Genomic DNA, 19,638 nt, shown 5'->3' with positions numbered 1-19,638 from the left:
ACACCTTTAATTGGAATTAAAGTGTTTCATCAGTTCTGAAATTTTCCAAATTGTTATCATCTCAATTGCTTCCCTGACTCATTTTCTATCTCCAGTCTTTCTATTCCAATTAGATGAATATGTAAATGTTCTTTGAAGTTTTAATAGCATCTACTTGAGAAACTGAATGTACCTGGGTATTGTTTGACATTTTCTCAATGTCTTAAATAGTAATTGGTCACTTTAGACTATCAGCAGTTACTTTCATTAGGTTATATGTTTCTAGGAAATTGTCCATTTCGCCCAGGTTTTCAAAAAAATATGGAGACAATTGATCAAACTACTTAATATCTATGTTTGAATTACCTCTAATTCTGTGATTACTAGCTCATTCTCAGTTATAAATTTATGTAATTATTTTTCATTAAGATAGCTAGTGCCTTCTCTATCTCAGTATTATTTTTGCACAGAGAAGCAGAAATTGATTTTATAAGCAATTTATTTTTAGAAGCAGAACTTTGTTTTTTAGTTATTATATCCAAGTTCTAATTATTAACTTAATTCTGCTTTGCTATTATTATTATTTCTCATTTCATTTAGTTCTTAAAGTTTTTCCAACTCTTTAAATTGAATGTCTAACTTTTTTTGAAATATTTGTAATATTTTAAGCATTTAAGAATTCATGGTTATGAAACTTTCTGTTTTACATTACTAATTTTAAAAAATACTTTGGAACATGGGTCTTGAATAAAAATTTTTTCTGATGTGATCAATTGTCCTTTTAATAGGCATCTTTGCACAGTTGTTATTTTTTTTTTAGTGATATTTTTATTACAGAAATAAATATCTTTATTTATTTGGAATGTTTTGATTATTTTCTTATAGATTCTTTGTATTTTATCTTTATAATATGGTCAATACTATGTTGTGTTACTTTTATGAAATATTAGAATATCAAAGATTGAATTTTTGTTTTGTATTAACCTTAATATATTATATATTTTTACTTATATTTCTTAAAAATTATGTATTGATTTCCTACTTTGAAGACTGATGAAAATCACCCAACTATTGTTCCTTATTTCTGGTGTTTGACTTTGCTTGGTTATAACATAATTCAAGGGTTATTTTCAAAATGTGGCTCATCTTTTAATGAATAGTGTGGAGAAAGGCAGAGTTGGAGTACATGTTTGTTAAGCTGTCAGAGAGTCAGTCTGGATTTTGGTCAGTTTTTTTCTTTGAATGTTTTCCCATCATTTATCTGCCTAGGGCTCTGCCTCCACTCAGGCCGTAGAGGGTCTTCCTGACTTACCCTGAGCTCTATATGTCATTTTTTAGGGGTAATTTAATGGCAACTTTATTCAAGGTGATACACATCAGTGGCTGCCTAACCTGATTTTGCTCAGTTTTTTTTTTTGTATTACACCCATCATACTAACAGCAAGATGTTGGACATTTACATCTCCGTGTCCCTCTCTTCTACAAGGAGTTAAGCAATCTTCAATACAACTGGATCCTTCCTTCCCAAGTAAGGAACTGTCTGGTGGGCTCCGTGTGTGAGTGTCTGTGCGTGTACTCAGCCATGTCCAACTCTGCCACTTCATGAACTGTAGCCTGCCAGGCTCCTCTGTCCATGAAATTTTCCAGGCAGGAATACTGGAGTGGGTTGCCATTTCCTATTCTAGGGGATCTTCCCAACTCAGGGATCAAACCCATGTCTCTTGCATCTCCTGCATTGACAGGCAGATTCTTTACCTCTAGTAATCCTTTACTAAAACAATCTTCAATATGTTGTTAGAAATTTGAACCAAGAGAGCAGGTTTTTGTTTCGTTTTTTGGGAAAAGTGGAAAGTCAAGATCATAGATAGTCAGATTATTGATCATCGCAAATTTAAATTTAGAAACTTCCTGGGTCAAGTTCTAGTTAATATAAAGTGTATTCTTAAATGATTGAAGCTAGATTCTCACTGTGTTTCTCCAGTGAAGTATTTGTCTGTAATCTTTAATCATGGATGATTCCTCCTACCTGAGATCTTGTTTTGGGGAAGGCTCTGGGTTCAGAGTATCCACAGTCAAGCACTTCCATTCCACTGGCCTGGGGACAGCTCCTAACCCAGGGAGGAGAGCCATGCCAGCCTCCCTCACGGTCCCTCTGGACTTGTTTCTTTTCTGCACTCTTAACACTGCCAGTAAAGATTGTTTATGCCAAAAACTAAACAAAACATTCTTAGAGTGCTCCTTTTTTATCTTTTTGCTCTGCCTTGATTATTGACCAGCCATATAATCTGGGCAGAAGTAGTGTCAGGTAACAAATCATTTCATTCATTATTTCATAATTAAGTGAGAAAGAATGCATGTTCCTTGCTCTAATAGAACTGCATGCTTATTATAAAGGGTTGTTAATTCACTGTAAACTACGTTGAGTCTTCCGATGCCTCTCCTCTGTTGGTCGAATTCTCTGCAGTTTTACATAAGGCTCAGCGTGTGTGCATATTTTCTATCTACTTCTCAACCACTCAGAAATAAGATTATAATCTTCAGTAGCCTGGCACTAGGGTTTATTGCCAACACAGAATCCCAAGCTAAAAGCTATCATTGCTTGTCTATTTTTATTCTTTTTTTTTTTTTTTGTCTTTCCTGATAGTGAAAAACTCTATCAGAGTTGGCTTTATTTTGAAAACCAGAGAGAAACCAAAAATAACTTCTACCTTCTTGAATAGGTACACAGCAATATATTGCCTAGTAGGAAATGTGTAGCTTTGCTGACTGCTGACAATAAAGCTTTGACACTAGTTTCTATAAGTCACACAGAAATCAAGAACAGCAAGTGTCGCATTAATATGGCACTTTATTTTATGTGGCTTTTAAGTCCAAAATCTAACCCGAGGGTAAGACAAATTAGTATGGTTTCAAGTAGGAAAAATAAAAGGTAATTATGAAACTGTAAAGAACAGGTGGTTCTTTTATATTAGCCAGCTCAAAATGGATGGAAAGCAGTTGAATCAAGAGAAGAAAACTGTTCTAGGTGACTTTGAGTGCTAAAGAGAGGACTTTTACACCCCCAGCTCTAATGGCTAGTGTTATGTAAGGAAACAGCAGCATGAAAAGATGGAGATACAAAGCCATGAAGGGCTTATATGATGGGAAAGCCATCAAAACTCATTAGAAAAGATTCTAACGTTAATTTAAAAAAAAACACAAATAAATTAATATTTTATTTCTCTTTCCTGTCACTAATTTGAGATTTCAGTTTGATTTCGAGCAAGAAACATGGAGTTACATTAGTCTGCCCCCAACTGGAAAATTGAGTGTCTGCTGAAAACAGGCCCCTTGAAGTTACACAGCAGTACTGAATAAACTGAGAACACTTCATCTTCAGTTACCATGTAAAGGCCGTCCACTATCACTGTTTCCTCTAGAACTGGACTCAAACTGTGCCATGCCAGGAAAACAACAACAACAAAAAACAAATGGAAACAGCGACAGACTTTGTTTTCTTGGCCTTCAAACTCGCTGGGGACAATGACTGCAGCCATGAAATTAAAAACAAAAACAAAAACAAAAACAAAAAACTCTATTGTTCTTTGAAAGAAAAGCTATGACAAACCTAGACTACATATTAAAAAGCAGAGACATCACCTTGCCAACAAAGGGTCATATGGTCAAAGCTATGGTTTTTCCAGTAGTCATGTGCAAATGTGAGAGTTGAACCATAAAGAAGGCTGAGTGCTGAAGAACCGATGCTTTCAAACTGTGGTGCTGGAGAAGAGTCTTGAGAGTCCCTTGAACTGCAAGGAGAAAAAAGATAGTCACTCCTGAAGGAAATCAACCCTGAATTTCATTGGAAGAACTGATGCTGAAGCTGAAGCTCCAACTGTTTGGCCACCCGATGCAAAGAACCAACTCATTGGAGAAGACCCTGAGGTTGGGAAAGATTGAGGGCAGGAGGAGAAGGGAGTGACAGAGGATGCCACAGTTGGGTGGCGTCATTGTCTCCATGGACATGAATTTGAGCAAACTCTGGGATACATTGAAGGATAGAGAAGTCTGGTGTGCGGCAGTCCATGGGATCTCAAAGAGTTGGACACAACTATGTGCCTGAGCGACAACAAAACCAGTAGTACAGGCATTTTGCATGAATAACAGCAAGGAATGGTCTTGACCAGGAGGGCTGAGCATGAAGGGTGGAATGTTCTAATTTCTTCAGATTCTACCGATATTTTAGGAATGATGGCATTATTCTGACAGTAAAGTGTGGCTGTGTGTAGGGTATTTTGTGGTGGGGCAGAGAAGGAAAGGCCTATAGCACAAAAGATCTGGTTCAAGTCAAAACTAGAAGGGAAGGGGCACCAAAAACTTGCTTCCACTTGAAGCAGAGGAACTTCCAGCCTTGTGTTTCAGATCCTGAAGCCTGGTGTAAAATCTTTTGCCAAAAAGGCTCTGTTTATTTTTCTTTCAGTACAGAAATACATTTGTAACCAATAGAAAGCCTAATAGAACCTAGAGTAAGATGAATGCATCCTATTTTCACAAACAAGGACACCTACCGATCACCAGCTGCTCCCCATCATCCCCATTGTCTGCATCACACGCCATGGCTTGGATCAGGTTCTGGAAGAAGATGAGATGGAGAAATGCCATGCCGTACCCTTGGGCAATTTGACTATGATGTCGTTTGTGTTATTTTTATCTTTCCTGCTTGGATTTGTCAGTCTTTTTGCATCTACAGTTTTATAGTTCTCATCTGATTTGGAAAAATGTCAGTCATTAATCCTTCAAATACTATTTCTGCTCCTCCCTTTCTCCTCTCCTTCAAAGAGCACGCTGCACTCCTTGATATTGTACGCAAGTGTCTGAGGATCTGCTTATTTCAGCCTTTTTCCCCCAGTGTCCTTTATTTTGGTTAACTTTGATTATATATTTCCCCTGCAGATTCTAATATTCTATTAAGTTAGTTCACTGAAAATTTCATTTCAACTCATATTTTTTTCTTCCCTAAAAGTCCCACATATTTCTTTTTATATCATTTATTTATCTCCTTTAAATACTTGAATACAGCTATAATTGCAATTTTACAGAATTTGTCACTGGGATGACCCAGAGGGATGGTATGGGGAGGGAGGTGGGAGGGGGGCTCAGGATGGGGAGCACATGTACGCCCGTGGCAGATTCATGTTGATGTGTGGCAGAACCAATACAATACTGTAAAGTAATTAGCCGCCAATTAAAATAAATAAATTTAATTTAAAAACTAAAGAATTTGTCTCTTATTATATTATCTCTGGAATTTCTGAGTCCCTATTACGTAACATTTTCCATTTATGGTTCACCTTTTCCTGTTTCTTTGCATATCAAGTGACTTTTAAAAATAGAGTCTGGATATTGTGATATTACAATTTTGAATGCTTGCATTTTTGTTGTCTTTCTTCAAATCGGGCTTCAGTTTGAGTTGGCAGGTGATTGAGTTACTTGTAGGTTGTCGTTGTTCAGGTGTTAAGTCGTGTCTGACTCTTTGTTACCCCATGTGCTTCAGCACACCAGGCTCCTCGGTCCTCCACTATTTTCCAGAGTTTGCTCAAATTCATGTCCATTGACTAGATGATGCTGTCTCTCCAGCTCATCCTCTGTCACCCCATTCTTCTTTCCCAGCATCAGGTTCTTTTCTAATGAGTTCATCCAGAGGATCTGCTTGTTTCAGTTTTTCATCCCACGTGAAGCTATAGTTATGGGAGGGACAAGTCCAGGCACAGACACTCTGTATCCCAGGAGGTAAACGCTGAAACTTGAAACTTTTGCAGCTTCTTTTCATGTTCTGATAAGGCGAATCTGGATTGGCCATATGTTACCTCTAGTTGAATCTGACACTGAAGTGTGACCCTCCTGGATCTCAACAGAGAGTTGAGTGGTCTTTCCTCACCCACGCTGGTTGAGGGGAACTCAGACATCCCAGACCCCCACGTGTTTGCCTGATCTGGCTGCTTACGGCTGCAGGGTAGTTTCTCCTTGCTGGTCTCACACATTCCATTCTACAAGTGCGCGTCTCCGTATCCAGGCAAGAATTCACAGGGCCGCTGTGTAGGTCTCTGAAGCTCTTCCTCTGCACTGCGTCCTCCTCTCTGGAACTCTGCAACTCAAATTCCAGCCATCAACACTCCCCCAGACACCACTTTCTGCTTTGTCAAGTCAACAAAACTCCAGACTCTACTTTAAGAACGGTTCCCAGAAATGGTGTACTAAAGGACATCTAGCAGAAAATTGGAGTGATGGTAGGATACACCGCATTGGTCTCCCTTTTCCCAGGGGTGAATCCTTTCCCTTCTGCACTGCAATATATGAAAAAGTTATTTCATATATTTTGTCAAGTTTTCTAATTGTTTACGGCAATTCAGACACCATTGGGTCTGTAACAACATATCCAAATTTGAAATCAGTTCAGTTCAGTCACTCTGTCACGTCCAACTCTTTGTGACCCCATAGATTTCAGCAAGACGGGATTCTCTGTCCATCACCAACTCCTGGAGCTTGCTCAAACACATGTCCATCAAGTTTGTGATGCCATCCAACCATCTCATTTTCTATTGTTTCCTTCTCTTCCTGCCTTCAATCCTTCCCAGATTCAGGGTCTTTTCAAATGACTCAGTTCTTCACATCAGGTTGCCAAAGTATTGGAGTTTCAACTTCAACATCAGTCCTTCCAATGAATATTCAGGACTGATTTCCTTTAGGATTGACTGGTTGGATCTCCTTGCAGTCCAAGGGACTCTCAAGAGTCTTCTCCAACGCCACAGTTCAAAAGTATCAGTTCTATGGCTCTCAGCTTTTTTTTTGGTCCAACTCACATCTATACATGACTACTGGAAAAAACATAGCTTTGACCATATGGACGTTTGTCAGTAAAATAACGTCTCTGCTTTTTAATATGCTGTCTAGGTTGGTTATAGCTTTTCTTCCAAGGAGCAAGCATCTTTTAATTTCATGGCTGCAGTCACCATCTGCAGAAATTTTGGAGTCCAAGAAAATAAAGTCTGTCACTGTTTCCATTGCTTCCCCATCTATTTGCCATGAAGTGATGGGACCAGATGCCATGATCTTTGTTTTCCAAATGTTGAGTTTTAAGCCAAGGTTTTCGCTCTCCTCTTTCACTTTCATCAAGAGGCTCTTCAGTTTCTCTTTGCTTTCTGCTATAAGGGTGGTGTCATCTGCATATCTGAGGTTATTGATATTTCTCCCAGCAATTTGGATTCCAGCTTGTGCTTCATCCAGCCCAGCATTTCACATGATATACTCTGCATATAAGTTAAATAAGCAGGGTATCAATATACAGCTTTGATGTACTCCTTTCCCAATTTGGAACCAGTTCATTGTTCCATGTCCAGTTTTAACTGTTGCTTCTTGACCTCCATAAAGATTTTTCAGGAGGCTGGTAAGGTGGTTTGGTATTCCCATCTTTAAGAATTTTCCACAGTTTGTTGTGATGCAGAGTCAAAGGCTTTAGTGTAGTCAATGATGCAAAAGTAGATGATTTTCTGGAATTCTCTTGCTTTTCCTATGATCCAACAGATGTTGGCAACTTGATCTCTGGTTCCTCTGCCTTTTCTAAAACCAGCTTGAACATATGAAAGTCCTTGCTTCACATATGGTTGAAGCTTAGCTTGGAGAATTTTGAGCATTCCTTTGTTAGCATGTGAGATTTGTGCAATTGTGCAGTAGTTTGAACATTCTTTGGCATTGCCTTTCTTGGAGAGAGAGAGAAGTTGCTCAGTCGTGTCCGACTCTTTGCAACCCCGTGGACTGTAGCCTACCAGGCTCCTCTGTCCATGAGATTCTCCAGGCAAGAATACTGGAGTGGGTTGCCATTGGAGAATGGAATAAAAACTGACCTTTTCTAGTCTGTAGACACTGCTGAGTGTTCCAAATTTGCTGACATATTGAGTGCAGAACTTTCACAGCATCACATTTTCCGATTTGAAATAGCTCAGCTGGAGTTCCATCACCTACTCTAGCTTTGTTTATAGTGATGCTTCCTAAGGCCCACTTGACTTCACGTTCCAGGATGTCTGGCTCTAGGTGAGTGATCACATCATCATGGTTATCTACATGATACCTACATTGATTCTTTTCTCTCCTGCTACATTGATGCATTGAGATACCTACATTGATTCTTTTCTCTCCTGTGACATTTGCAGTTATAATGATTTTTCTCCTTGTGCAGTTTGCATAGAAAATAGGTGTTTGTATTTTCATTTTATTTTTAAATAATTGATGCAAAAAATAGTTTGAGTAATATGTCTCAGATCATACAGTTAACAGGGTTTAGAGCCATAATTCAAATGGATGATGGTCTAATTAAAAAATAAGCTTGCTTTTAACTTCTGTGATATAATAACCTAAATATAGTCATAACTTATGCAAATAGCTTAAAAAGAAAAGTTTTAAAAACACACAGTTTTTCAAGGAAAACTTTACAAACTGAAAAGTATTAAAAACTTTACAAACTGAAAAGTATTAAAAACTTTACAAACTGAAAAGTATTATGGAATATAAGAATGGTAATATCTTGAGGGTAATCATGTCTTGTGAAAGAAGCTTTTAGATGAGTTATGCACTTGTATTTTTCACAGTCTGAAATATATTTAAGTATAAAGAAACATTTTCTCATTTAGAGGTTGTCCAATGAACTCATTTATTTCCATTATTTTTTAATTTATATCTTTTATTGAAGGATAATTGCTTTATACAATTTTGTTGTTTTCTGTCAAACCTCAACATGAATCAGCCATAGGTATACATATATCCCCTCCCTTTTGAACCTCCCTCCCATCTCCTGCCCCATCCCACCCCTCTAGATTGATACAGAGCCCTTGTTTGAGTTTCCTGAGCCATACAGCAAATTTCCATTGGCTATCTATTTTGCATATGATAATGTAAGTTTCCAGGTTACTCTTTCCATGCATCTCATCCTCTCCTCCCCTCTCCCCATGTCCATAAGTCTATTCTCTATGTCTGTTTCTCCATATTTAGAATCTACTATGGTAGGCTCAGAGGATAAAGAATCTGCCTGCAATGTGGGATACTAGGGTTCTATCCCTGGGCTGGGAAGATCCACCAGAAAAGTGAATGGCTACACACTCCAGTATTCTTGCCTGGAGAACTCCATGGACAGAAGAGTCTGGTGGGCTTCAGTCTATGGAGTTGCAAAGGTTGGACATGACTGAGCAACTAACACATATATACACAGAAAGCTCAGGAGAAACCGAGAAAATAAAACACAGGCCCTACCCTGCAAGAGGTGGAAACTTAGAGCAGTGTTACCCAGTCCCTTCTTAGACTCTTCCCTATGATTCCCACCTGGGTCCTTCCTATTTCCTGGCAATTCTATTCATTAATATAAAGCACACTGCTTCTCTCCGATATATCTAGTTTACATCTTCTCCTTCCTCTCAATTGCCCAGCGCTCCTGCTTCCACTTCACCATTAGTTCATGACATGTCATCTACTTTTGCTTAGGAAACAGGAGCTGCAGGAAAATAAAAAGCCCATCTCCCTGGGTACCAAGCTGCTCTGCTTTCTTTCTTGTTAAAGCGGAGAGCTGCTCAGGTGCATTTCCCGCTACCCTATTTCTGCTCTGGATCCAGCGATTCTTGCTCTCTCTTACCCTTTGGTCCTTTAATTCTCCCTTCTTCCTGTAGCATCCTTGCTTTGTCCCTCTCTACTGGATCTCATTAACCGCACCAAACAAACATGTCCTTAAAGAAACTAATATATAAACATGGAGACATCATTTGCTCTCAGAATATGTCTTAACTCGTATACCTGTTCCTCGTCATAGCACAGCTCATTAGTAGGGCTCCTTCCAATCCCTGCCCCCACTTTCTCAGCCCTCTTTACACCCCACATCTCTAGCTCTCCTGTTTCATAAACCTGCTCATGTCAAAGGCACCAGTACTCTGTATGTTTCCACATCTAGTCAGTGGTTTGCACCATCTCTTCATTATTCACTCTTTCTTGAAACACGATCCACAAGTACCCTTCCAGAGCACCACAATCGTGGTTTTTCTTTTCTCTATTCTCAGTTTTATTTACCGGATCATCCTTTCCCTGGCCTCTAGAACTTAAGATGCTTGGCATTTCTCTTTTCTCTGTACACATTTACTACCTGGAATAGTTGTCAAGTTTACATTTCCAGCTCAATCTCTACTGTGTGTCAAGTTCTTCAATTTAAGGCTCTCCTCTCTGATGTCTTGTAGGCCTATTCATGTTAACTTGTCCCCGAAGGAGTTCTTCATTGCACCATCACTCCCCCAATATCGTAAATGTCACTAACATCCATCTCAGAGCTAAGGTTCAAGGCCTAGAAGTCATACTTCATTTGCTGTCAATCATCCAGCGTTATCAGCTCTTCCTTCAAAATATTTCCTGAATCTGCTTATATCCTGTCATCCTCTTTCCTGTAACTTAACTGCAAGTCACCAGGACCTTCAACTCAGTTATTTCTCTCTTTGCTTCCAGTTCCGATTTTCTGAAACTCTCTTCTCCATGCAGGACACAAAGCAGCATTTCCCCAAATTAAACCAGGCATGTTTCATCACTGCTGAAAACGCTCTAACCACATCTATCACACACAGAACTAAATCCAAGCTCTTCCGAGTCCTGGCCCTTGTTTAAGCTCTGACTTCATCTCTCATCACGTTTGTCAGGGTGAGTGTCTCCAACCTGCTGTGTTGATCATGTTTGGAAACTGCCAGGCCTGTCTCTGCTCTGGGGCCTTGGCATCAGCCCTTCCTGTGACTGGAAAGGACTGTCCGAGAAATGTTCATGGTTTGTGCTTCACTTTGTTAGCACCTGGTCCCAGTGTGATTCTTCAGCTTGATTTCTGATGCTGTAGTTAAAACATTACTTGTCCACATTTGCCATTCCTATCACAGTGTCATTTTTTTCTTAGCATTTATCACTACTCCAAGTTTCATTATATATTTGTCTAGTTTTTTTTTTTTTTCACTGTGTCAATTCCATGAGGAAAAAACACAATTTTCTCGACTGCTATTTAGGATCTGCTGCCTCTAGCCTTGAGGACCAGACTCCACAGCTTACCCTGAACACCCTCTTAGCCCTGGCAGTGCTACTTTTAGCGCTGCCAACATTGCCTTTTGCAGAAGTTTGTGTGGCCCCACCAGCATCGCCAGAATGGTCTTCACCACTCGGGCTTCCTTCATCACTAGCTCTGCTCTGCTTCACAGTTAGCTTAGAGACAGAAGAGGAGAAATTGAGGCCGGAGAGAACGCTATCAGTGATGACAGAGAGACTCTGAAAAACTATGAGAAGCAATTAATTTTACACACCATAAACAGAATGAGTAATATAAGAAACAAACAAAAAAATTCACTGAATTAAGTCATCTGACCACTTACAATCTGGATGATAACAATTGTCATAGAGTGAGAAAGTCAGACACCAGATTTCAATGTGATGAAGGGGAAATGCAAGAAATAAATACTGACTTTTATTTATAAAGCTTCACTGAGGAGAAAGAAAGTAGAATGAGGAGAGGAGGAGGAGAGTCAACAGAAAGTCTTTGTTTTACGACAGGAGAGAAATAACTGTCTACTTACTATGGGGAATGGCGTAAGAACTGACGGAGATAAATCTTAGGTCCTGGGAGGAGCCATTCCAGTAGCTAACATTTAATAAGCCCCCAGAGGAGTTACAGGGGGCTTATTTTAGACATATTAGCACATGAAGAGGGGAAATGGAACCTGCCACTGAAACTAGAAGGAGAAGAAAGACAGATCTCTAGAGGGTCTGGATAGACACAGGTTCAAAATGACAGGGAGTGCAGTTTCGTCCCGTCCTCCACTTCTGGCCTCTATTCTGTTTGCAGTAGGAGATGGTCCCTCCTGAGAGTTTTAAGAGAGACAGAAACAAGCCGCTAGGAATACAAAAAAGAAGAGGAGTTCAGTTTTAAGTAATCATCAGAGACTGAAGACTATGAGTTCACAGTGGCTCTCTTCTGTGGTTTTTCATCACTAAGCAGCCTTGTCATAGGAAGGGAAGGATGGATTCTTTAATTAATAGATTCATAAGATGTTGATAGACATGGTAACCACATGATAAGAGGTTATCAGAAACAAAAATATTGATAGTATGGTTGAAGTGCTGAACCTTTGTGACTAAGTTGATCAGGGAGGGTGGTGAAGCCAGAACAGCACTAAACTGTTGAGTTGACGTGGAGAAAGAGATTGCAGCTCTCCACAATGGACGAATAGTGATCCCAGTGGAAGTGGACTGGGACGCGGTGAGCAGAGGGTAGCACAGACCTGACTTGAGACACTGAAACTTCTGGAGTTTAAGATGTCAGAGAAGCGGTAATTCTGGGTTAAGAGATGGTCAAGAATATGGTCACATAATCAGGTGACTGAAGTCAAATGATGTTTGACAGTTTCTAAGGTTGGGTATTTTTTTCTTTGTTATTGTTGTTCTTTAAGTACAGAATGGTGTCCAACAGAGTTCAAATGGCTGGAGGAGGTAAGAGGTGAGCAGTTGAAACATGGAGGAAATTTCCAGAGAAACATGAAATGGGAAAAGTGGAACTCAAAGATGACCATTGACAAGGGATTGTATTGAACTGAACCCCACGATGACACAGGAGGAAGAAGAATTAGATTCGCTAACTTCTAGCTGCCAAGTGGAGATTCGGTGGAAACAACTTTAAGCTTAGTATGAACTGTCTCCTGCAGTCTTTGGAACTTGAAGATATTTCTTATTTTCCAGAAAATAAAAATGTGGATGAGCATCAGAGGAACTTTCAACAGCTTCAAAGGCAATAAAATAGGGGTTTTCCAAGCAGTATTACATTGTCTTAGAAACAGTCTACTGTTAGTGGGTGAGACCATTTCTCAGGGAAGTGGCCAAGATGTGAACTGGCCATGTCAGCTTTGGTCTGGGAAACACAGCAGCTTTTTGGGGTTTTCATTGTGAGAGATGGGTGTGGTCACAAGATGGGCTGTTTTTCCTCTCCTTTATGGATCCCAGCATCCCGTCAAGTTATAGCACTGGATTTGACACTGCCTAACTGGGCATCGTTGTACGTACCTTGCTTGTCATCGCTACCGGAGAACGTGACAGATTTTGCACATCAGTAACCAATTAAGGTCAGATGACTCTGATTTTGAAATAAAAGTTCTAAATTTTAAAAGTGCCCTATTGTAATAAAGATTGCTCTTTACATTTTTCTACTTATTCACCCAATATTAAAAGTTTTATGTCAAAATAGACTTGTATAAAGTCAGAAATATTACTAGCATGGCCAAGCCTTACTTACCCTCGGATTTGTTATTTATAATCTGATATTTCCCCATGAAGCTTAAAGAATACCCTTAACACTGTCCACAATTTTTAAGGACAGAGTGTAGTTGAGTATGTAATAATATTCTATTCTTTGTGACCCACAGACTGTAGCCTGCCAGCCTCCTCTGTCCAAGAGGGTTTCCAGGCAAGAATATTAGGGTGGGTTGCCATTTCCTTCTCCAGGGGATCTTCCCAGATCAGGGATTGAGCATGTATTCTGCATTGGCAGGCAAGTTCTTTACCACTGAGCCACCAGGGAAGAGCTTGCTACTCCTTAGATATTTCAAATAAGGTCTTGTAAAGCTACCACTCAGGTCCCTCAACTTATAGGCAGGATGAGGGGTAACCTTGGGTAGATATTAGCACTTGATAAGTTGTGCAAAGGTTCTATTAGTGAAACTTCAGTAGAACTGTTCATATGAAATCTGGTCAACTGTCCTCTTGCAGTTTTGATTGCATTGGTTACACTGTAATTGTGCCATATTGTTAAAAAAGTAAGCTTTCTTTTTTTAAAGTATGAAATATTCTTTTTTAATTGTTGAAATCTAAAATAAAAATAAGGAAGTAACAGAAAAATCATAAATATGAACGCAAATGTAGTTCAGTTCAGTTCAGTCCTCAGTCGTGTCTGACTCTTTGCGACCTCATGAACCGCAGCACGCCAGGCCTCCCTGTCCATCACCAACTCCCGGAGTCCACCTAAACCCATGTCCATTGAGTCGGTGATGCCTCAATATTTCCCAGCATCAGGGTCTTTTCAAATGAGTCAGCTCTTCGCATCAGGTGGCCAAAGTATTGGAGTTTCAGCTTCAACATCAGTCCTTCCAATGAACACCCAAGACTGAGCTCCTTTAGGATGGACTGGTTGGATCTCCTTGCAGTCCAAAGGACTCTCAAGAGTCTTCTCCAACACCACAGTTCAAAAGCATCAATTCTTTGGTGCTCAGCTTTCTTTATGGTCCAACTCTCACATCCATACATGACTACTGGAAAAACCATAGCCTTAACTAGATGGACCTTTGTTGACAAAGTAATGTCTCTGCTTTTTAATACACTGTCTAGGTTGGTCATAACTTTCCTTCCAAGGAGTAAGCGTCTTTTAATTTCATGGCTGCAATCACTATCTGCAATGATTTTGGAGCCCAGGAAAAAGTCAGCTACTGTTTCCACTGTTTCCCCATCTATTTGTCATGAGGTGATGGGACCGGATGCCATGATCTTCGTTTTCTGAATGTTGAATTTTGAGCCAACTTTTTCACTCTCCTCTTTCACTTTCATCAGGAGACTCTTTAGTTCTTCTGGCAAATGTAGAAGTGGCTGCAAACATAATGTGAGTATGTGTGTTTTCGTTTGTCTGTGCATGTGTGTGTATTAAAAAGAATAGACTATTACTTCACATTTGTAATGTACCCACAAAAGAGTGTTTACTCTTCACATTAAAACTAACTTGTTCCAATGGGCCCTTTACAGGAACTCCCAGGAATGCTGTGTGCAAGTGTGATGACCACTCACCCCAAATTGTGTAAAACCAGGATAAGTGGTGGAAGAGCCTGGACCAGAGCTAAGAAGACACCTCCACTCCTGGTTCTGCCATAGCCTTGTGATAGCTTGTGCTGTGACCTGGCTTTTATAGACTATTGTTTACTCATCCGAAAAGCAAAGTGTTAGAATTTGATAATCCCCTACGTCCTTTTCTGTACTGATACTACTCAAACTACTTTTTAATTTAAGTGGGAAAAAGCAAAGATGTTTATCTCACAGCCTCCAGATTTTACCGAACGTATCATGATATTTTCCTCTTCCTTGAGAGAAGAAAGCAGAATATATATATATATACATATATATATACACACACACACACCTATATAGTTCAAATGGGTTTCCCTGGTGGCTCAGATGGTAATGAATCTGCCTCCAATGTGAGAGACTGGGTTTGATCCCTGGGTTGGGAAGATCCCCTGGAGGAGGGCATGGCAGCCCACTCCAGTATTCTTGCCTGGAGAATCCTCATGGACAGAGGAGCCTGGCGGGCTACAGCCCATGGGGTCGCAAAGAGTCAGACATGACTGAGTGACTGAGCACATACACACATAGTTCAAGTTCAGTTCAGTTCAGTCGCTCAGTCTGTCTAACTCTTTGCGACCCCATGTATTGCAGCACGCCAGGCCTCCCTGTCCATCACCAACTCCCAGAGTTCACTCAGACTCACTTCCATCAAGTCTGTGATGCCATCAAGCCATCTCATCCTCAGTCATCCCCTTCTCCTCCTGCCCCCAATCCCTCCCAGCAATCAGTCTTTTCCAATGAGTCAACTCTTCGCATGAGGTGGCCAAAGTACTGGAGCTTCAGCTTTAGCATCATTCCTTCCAAAGAAATCCCAGGGTTGATCTCCTTCAGAATGGACTGGTTGGATCTCCTTGCAGTCCAAGGGACTCCCAAGAGTCTTCTCCAACACACATACTTCAAACACAGTTTCAAATTACTTAAAATGCCTTGTAAACATACTGAAGTTATTGGAAGTGGCCAGTGATTATTAGCATATAGTCAATTTTTTCAGCTTGTATTTTCCCTTCATGGACTTAAACATGCCTCTTTGCGTGAGTGGTGGAGAAATAGACACATCTCCAGATATTTGCATATTAATTGACTTTCATTTTAGGTGTGAATTAAAGGAAAACACAAAAGAAATATTAAACTCTATACAAATTTTTATATCAAAAGATGCTACCAAATCTGAAATATCATCAGTGCAAGGGAAAAAAGTTAATTTGAGTGGGGTTATTATTAATCTTCAGCATATAATTTATGTGTTTCCTGGCATTTGGCTGGGTTCTATAATTTTTTACTGCATTTTACCACAATGACATGTGCAGCCCCATCTATTCCCACTTTCTTCTGGTTGTAACATTAAATTATATTTGGTCTTTCCCAATCTTATCTCTACATCCCTGGAGAGGTGGAGTCATTCCACATAGCCCTTAGATTATGAGAATTCCAAAGCCTGATTACTATGTTTAGAATTAACAGCTGCTCCTTTCAGTTAGAGAAGATGATAGGTAATGATTTTAGAGTAGTTTTCTTCCTTTTGGAGTTATGACAGTTGGGAATGGACAGCTACAGAGCCTAGAAACTCTTCTGCTTATGTATGAATAATATAAAATAATTTAAAGCTTTTTCTCTTATTAATCTTATAAAACAGAGAAATAGTGAAAGCGATCATTATAGTATCTTCTCGGTGACAGAAACTGATAGCAAAGTTGTGACTTTTTTATATAATATTTAACCATTCTCAGATTATTCAACACTCTGAGATAACTGTTTGTACTCCACTTTGAGAGATGAGATTTAAGGAGATCAAAACGTACCCAAAGTCTCAGTTACCTAGCATCAAGGTTTGGATTTGAATTCAGTTGGAATGGAACTGAAAGGATCCATGCTTTTAGGCACATGTGTATACTTTTCACATCAGAATAAAGAGAACCAGGATAAATAAGAACATACAAGAACTGTTGAAATACAGCCATAGTTCTTAGGATGGCTGCATTGTAATGTTTCTCTAACTACAGTATACCAAACCTTGTAGTTCTTGACAACGGATCCTCATTTAATGAACAAATACTTGAATGTCTGCAGTTTAGCTTGGTTGTTGTTGTTCAGTTGCTCATCTGTGTCCATCTCTTTGTGACCCCATGGACTTTCCCAACATCAGGGTCTTTTCCAATGAGTCAGCTCTTCCCATCAGGTGGCCAAAGTACTGGAGTTTCAACTTTAGCATTGGTTTTTCCAGTGAATATCCTGGGTTGATTTCCTTTAGGATTGACTTGTTTATCTCCTTGCTGTCCAAAGGGCTCTCTTAATTTAAGTAGACAAACCTATATTGGAAACCTGCTGTGTTCAAGGCAGACCACCAGAAATTAAACAATAGCATTAGTAAGGCAATTTCCACCCTTGAGTAAAGATGGTTCCATTCATTATGCTCTGACAGTCAAGAGTGGTGTAAAAGAGAAGCAAACAAAACCCTTCATGAGCAGAGAGAAGGAAGGGCTATCTTCTTACTAAAGGGGAGGAAGGTTTCATAAGGGAAGCAACAACAGAGCTGAATCTTGGAGGTTATATTCAAAGGCCCCCTATCTTGGTTAATTTCCAGTGTGATCTTTTTAAGCCTGAGTAAACAGTGAATTATAGATGAGACACTATATCGTGGTGGTTGGCTGAACCCACATCCTACCTAAGCCTCCGATGATCATACAGTCCTTGACCAGTTGGATAACCTTTCTCCATTTGTTTCGTGCTTGTGCCTCATAGTATTTGTAAAGCAGGGAAGGAGAGGGATGGACTGGAAGTTTGAGGTTATTAGATGCAAACTATTATGTTTAGAATGGATAAACAACAAGGTTCAACTGTATAGCTCGGGGAACTGTATTCAATATCCTGTGATAAACCATACTGAAAAAGAATATGAAAAAGGAATGCGTATAACTGACTCACTTTGCTGTATAACAGAGATTGGCACAGCATTGTAAATCGACTATGCTTCAATAAAATGAAAGGAAGAAAGAAAGAAGGAAGAAGAGAGAGAAGGAAAGAAAGAAGGAAAATTCCAGTGGAAACAAGCAAAAATATCAGACAGGCTGAAAGGCTCATTCAGGGTCTTATCTGAATGTTCAACAGGGAAAGGACACTGTGTTCTCCCTATTTCTGAAGACTTTTCAGATTTTTTTCATCAAAAATCTTTAGCTATAAATGAGAAGCTTTTCATTGCTGTGCCTCGAAGATGCTAGTTTGAACTAAGAAAGAAGCAGAGATGGGTCAAAGAGAAATGCCCTGAAATTGCGATGTGAGGAGCAGGGTGGAAATCTTGCTGCCACTCCTTTCTTTTGTTTCCAGGAGCACGGTGACTCAGACCAGGGCTGGGTTAAAACTGTCAAGCAAGAACCCTATCATTGCCCTTTTCCAAACGTAATTGTTCTCTCTCCTAAATCCACGAGAGGCAGTCAGAAACACAGCCACGAATCAAGGAGCCAAAATAGCTGCTAATTGCTACTCCTAAAATGATGCAGTGTCTAAAAAAAAATCCTGGGAGCCAATTAAAAGTTGTGGAAATATCTTCATGGTGCTGGTGCCTCTGTGCTTCAGGGATGATGACAGCATTTTCGAAAGAGCTCAGGCACCAGCAGTGATCTCTGGGTGGGCTATGGAAAGTCATCCTATACTTTAGGAAAAAAGGGGCAGAAGTAAAATTCACAAGTTGCATGTTGCTCACATCAAGCTTAAAGAGGTTTTGATCAACTGTATTGGCGCTATTTTTTTTCCACTTGTTATCATTTATTTTGATATTTAAAACCATATAAAGTAATACAAAGTTAAAACCAGAATGCTTATATACATAGGAGAAAGTTTTATAGTTTTGAGTACAATAAAACGTATTTCATAAAACTATCTTGAATTCGGATAGACTTGGATAAATTTAATGCACTTGAATTGGTCAGTGAGTGCTTAACATGACTTTGCTAACATTCAACAATACAGTCAGGTCTAATACGATTTAAATTTAGTCCCATGGTATTTTCTTCCCTAAGCTGTTGTATGAATTAGCACTGTTTGGTGAAAGGGCTCTAAATAAATGGCGGGAGCTCTGAGTCTGTAACCTTGAGGAAGGACACAGACCCTCAGGGCTCCAGTTTCTAATCTATGAAACTAGGGCTCTGTATCCACACCTTTAAGGCTATATTCAGTCTTCTGTGTCTGCGTGCTAAGTGGCTTCAATTGTGTTCAACTCTTTGCAACCTCATGGCCTGTATACCCCGGCAGGCTCCTCTGTCCATGAGATTTCTCAGGCAAGAATACTGGAGTGGGTTGCCATTTCCTTCCCCAGGGGATCTTCCACACCCAGGGGTGGAACCCACATCTCCTGTGTCTCCTACGTTGGCAGGCAGGTTCTTTACCACCAGTGCCACCTGGGAAACCCAGCTTCCTGGATGGCTCAAGCAGTAAAGAATCTGCCATACAGGAGATGCTGGTTCAATGCCTGGGTCAGACAGATCCCCTGGAGAAGGAAAAGCAACCCATTCCAGTATTCTTGCCTGGGAAACCCCATGGACAGAGGAGCCTGGAGGGTTGTAGTCCACAGGGTCACAAAGAGTCAGACACAAGTGAGCATGGATGCACTGAGTCAATTAGATAGTTATGTGGAGGGGGAAAATGACCTCTTCCTCATGGCTTACTACAAAAAAAAAACTAAAAAAAAATCAAGCTGCTTTCAATCCTGAATCTCTGATTAGTGTGATGCAACTAGTCAGAGGAGACAAGTAACCT

Source organism: Capricornis sumatraensis, chromosome 13 (assembly GCF_032405125.1).
Source record: "Capricornis sumatraensis isolate serow.1 chromosome 13, serow.2, whole genome shotgun sequence".
Lineage (NCBI taxonomy): Eukaryota > Metazoa > Chordata > Mammalia > Artiodactyla > Bovidae > Capricornis > Capricornis sumatraensis.
The sequence above is the reverse complement of the archived record's forward strand: the minus strand, read 5'-3'. Positions refer to the sequence as shown.